We start from the raw sequence: 4,385 nt of genomic DNA, 5'->3' as shown, positions 1-4,385 counted from the left end.
GGAGAATTCTCAATAGAGGAGTCTCAAATGGCTGAGAAACATTAAGAAATGTTCATCATCTTTAGACATTAGGGAAAGGCAAACCTTGAGATTCCATTTACACCTGACAGAATGGCTAAGATTAAAAAAAAAACCAAAATAAACAAACAAAACAAAACACGTGGAGTCCTGGGTGCTGAGGCCGCAGTCCGTATGTCCTGAAGAATGAAGATTTGAAAGCAAGGCCATGGCTAAACACCTGAAGTTCATTGCCAGGACTGTGGTGGTTCAGGAGGGGAACGTGCATACAGGACCCTGACCAGAATTGTCACTACTGATGGGCTTACTGAAGTAATAAAGCGAAGGTGCTACTATGAGAAACCTTGCCGCCGCCGCCAGCCGGAGAGCTATGAAACATGCCGGAGGAGCTACAACATGGAAATGGCTCGGAAGATTAACTTCTTGATGCGGAAGAACAGGGCAGATCCATGGCAGGGCAGCTAAGGCCTGTGGATAGAAGGCCTCTATTAATGCTATGTGTAACTCTTTTCTTTATCCAACCCCATTTTCTGTTACCTTTCTCTTCAGTAAACTCAATCACACAGGAACAAGAAGGCTTAAACATATAGAAGCTATCTCATCAGTCCACAATGGACCCTTTTATTTAAAAAATTAATTAAAAAATGGAATAGGAGCAGAAATATTGGTTGCCAATCTAGGAGAAGGGCCAATCAGGAGTTATATGCAATGGGTAAAGTTTCTGTTTATAAAGATTTGTAAAGTTCTAGAAACCAGGGTGACAAAAATGTGTATATTAAGCAATTAAGAGAGCTTGTTCCTTTATAGAGGGCCTTGGTTTGATTTCAACACCTACTGGCCTGCTCACAAGGTCTTTAACTTCAGTTCCAGGGGATTTCTCGTCACCTGGCCTCTGGAAGTATGTAGTACACATACTTACAAAAACTTTTTTTTTTTTTGTCTTTCAAGACAGAGTTTGTCAGTGTGCAAAACATTTTATACAGAAAATATAAATAAATAAATTATAGTGAATGTGGAAAAAAAAACCAAAACACAAGTGACATGCTGGCAAGGATATGGAGCAAGAGGAACACTACTCCATTGGTGGTTGGAGTGAAAACTTGTACAGCCTCTATGAAATATGTATGGCAATTTCTCACCAAACTGGGACTTGATCTACTTCAATATGCAGCTATACCATTCTTTGGCATATATTCAAAGGATACTCCATCTTACCACAAAGACACTTGCTCAACCCTGTTCATTGTAGCTTTATACATGATAGCCAGGAACTGGAAACAATCCAGATGTCCCTCAACAGAAGAATTAATAAATAAAATGTGGTACATTTAACACAGTTGAGTGTTAGTCATCTGCTAAAAATAATGACATTAAATTAGCAGGCAAATAAATGCAACTAGAAAAAAATCATAGTGAGTGAGGAAACCCAGATCCAGAAAGACCATATCCAGAAGATATGGTATGTTATTAAGAAATAAAAGGAGTTTGCAATAAAGATACCCTTTATTAGAAAAACACCAGCCAAACACAAGCCAGAGTGTGCCAAGAGCAGCAAGGCAGGGGGGCCAGAGAGAAGGGGCTCCCATGTGCTTTGCTGTCCCTTAAGAACCTATCCCTCATCATCCTGACCTCACCCTGACCATGCCCTAACAGGCATGGTCAGACACACCTGTAGCCAACCTTTAGGAGGCATGGTTACAGTGTCTCCCTACAATTACCCTTTTAGTCTAAAAGAGGATTAAAACTTAACAGTGAAAAGTATCCAAAATTAACAATCATAAAGGTGAAATAGAAGAAGAAACAATAATCTGATATTGGACATCCTAATTATGTCTATTTCAGCTAAACTCTAAAGTCATCTGAAAGAGGTGTCCAAACCTGAACACCTCCTTCCAATCTAAACACTAACCAATAGGACAGTTATTCCTAACTAGGCTTACACTATGTAATAGACAATAATGGGGGATGGGGTGTAGCATCCTCCAAGTTACTTCCTGCTGAAATGGGATGATGGTAGCCTTGTGGGGTCCTGTGGGAACAAATGTTAGTATAGTGAAAGTATCTAATGGATTATCCAGTCCATGTTAGATGGGATTTGCTTGATTGAAGATCTAGGTTGAAATCCTCAACTTGATTGAAGTCAGTACTCGGAGCTCTGGTAGGAGTGTCAGTTGAAACAGAATAAGTTGGATCCAGTGCAGTCGTGGAGGTATGGCCCAATTACTTTCTCAGAGCATCCAGGAATTGCTTTCAGGCAGGTCTTCATTGGCTGTGTGGGACTCAAACATAAGTGTTAGTAGAGAAATGTTTGCTTGTATATGTATGCATGCTGGAAAAGGCAATTGTGGAAAAATAATGATTGTGAGACAGTGTACACCTTGAAGGAAAGAGCCAAGAAAGACGAAGACAGTCCCCAAATTTGTCTCTCATTCTGTATTACATCAATTGGCTTCTTGATACAACACAGAAACTCTAAAGTTTAGCTAAACAATGTGCTTGGATTTTAGGGGAGGAAAGCCAAATCCAACTCTAAATCCAGCATTGATTTACTTGAATAGGGACTAGAAAAACAAAGAGAAACAGAGTTATTAGAGAGACAGCTGTAAAGTTTACTGTATGGCACGTTCCCTTTGTTTGATGGTTATAGCTACCTTCTCTTCTTAAGCATCTACCCATGCAGTGCTCTTGGATTTCTGGAAATGAGTTTTTCTGTGAAGATAGAAGCAAGACACTTCCCTTTCCTTTGGGATGTTTCTATTTAGTTTATGAGATATACCTCAGTAAAATGCCTGTCGCTCATCCTTATGGAGAGGTTTGTCTTTTTTTAACTTGAATCTTGATCAACTTTGATGGTATCCAAAGTTTTTCTTCTCCTGTGGAAACAAATGCAAAACCTCTACCCCAACGTAACAGATGTCCAGGCTTCCATACAGAGGTTAGTACATCTTTGAAGTATACTAGTTGATTCAGTTCAGCAGTTTTCTCTGTGTTCTAGTGTCTTACTGCAGCTGTTTGTCCTTTGTCATTGGCATTAAAAAAGTTTAGTGTCAATAAATCATTATGCAACCTATATTTGGGGTGTTTTGACTTACCAGCCTGTCTATGGACCATCTCCTTAAGTGTACTATTAGATCTCTCAAGCAGTGCTTGTCTTGTAGGATTGGGTAGTATACTGGTGACATGCTTTATGTTATAATATTTGAAAAACTGTTCCATTTTTGTGGAGACATATGCTGGAGCATTGTCAGTTTTTATTTGTGCAGGTATATCCATAACTGCCATCACCTCTAGCAGGTGTGTAATAACAGAATTAGGTTTTTCATAGTTGAGAACAGTAGCCCATTGGAAACCTGAGAATGTGTCAATAGTATGATGTACATATTTCAAATTTTCCAAATTCTCTAAAGTGAAAGACATCCATCTGCCAGATCTCATTCCTCCAAATGCCTTTAGGATTACAGCCTGCTGGCAGTGGAGTTTGGTTATAAAAAGAACAAGTAGGACAGTTCCTCACTATCTCTTTGGCTTGTTGCCAAGTGAGAAGTCCTTTTTTAAACTTTTGCTATTTACATGATATTTCTTATGAAATTCTGAGGCTTCTATCACACTTCCAATTAATAAATGGTCAATCTTGTCATTTCCTTGTGCTAGTGGGCCTGGCAGACCTATATGGGATATGATATGCATAATGTATAGAGGATTGCTTCTGTTTCTGATTGTTTCTTGTAATTATAAAAACGACATTAATTCCATATTATCAGGAACGGATTCTGCAGTCACAATGTGTAAGACAACTCTCTCTGCATATTGGGATGTTAAGAGGTTCTGTAAAATCCATAAGCATCATAAGAATTGCATATATGTCTGCCTTCTGTACAGATGTATATAGACTTTGAACTACTTTATTTACTTCACCTACTTTATAAGTAGCCTTACCTGATTTGCTGGCATCAGTGTAGAAGGTGAGAACTCCAGAAATGGGAGTTTGTCTTATAATGTGTGGAAGAATCCAGACTGTCTTTTTAAAGAATTTAATTCATAGTGTGTGGGACTCTTAATCCCAGGGTCGTGGGTTCATGCCCCACGTTGGGTGCCAGATATTAATAAATAAAAGGAGCTTGGGATAAATATTAGAACACCACCAGCCAAACACAAGTCAGAGCGTGCCAGGAGCAGCAAGGCAGGGGGCCCAGAGACAAGGGGCTCCCATCTGCTTTCCCATCCCTTAAAAACCTATCCCATATCATCCTGACATCATCTTCACCACGCCCTAACAGGCTTGGTCAGGCACACCTGTAGCCATCCCTTAGGAGGCACGGTTATGGTGTCTCCCTACAGTATGTTTTCACTTAAGTAAATGATAATTA

The 4,385-nt window shown here is 39.5% G+C and overlaps 1 pseudogene; it reads left to right on the top strand.

Moving 5' to 3' along the window:
* The first annotated feature begins 226 nt into the window (after positions 1–226).
* Positions 227–483, top strand: LOC100757516 (annotated as a pseudogene).
* The last annotated feature ends 3,902 nt before the right edge of the window (positions 484–4,385 follow it).

This window comes from Cricetulus griseus, chromosome 4 (assembly GCF_003668045.3).
Source record: "Cricetulus griseus strain 17A/GY chromosome 4, alternate assembly CriGri-PICRH-1.0, whole genome shotgun sequence".
In the NCBI taxonomy this organism is placed as follows: Eukaryota; Metazoa; Chordata; class Mammalia; order Rodentia; family Cricetidae; genus Cricetulus; species Cricetulus griseus.
Note: the sequence above shows the minus strand (reverse complement) of the source record. Positions and strands in the feature narration are given on the sequence as shown.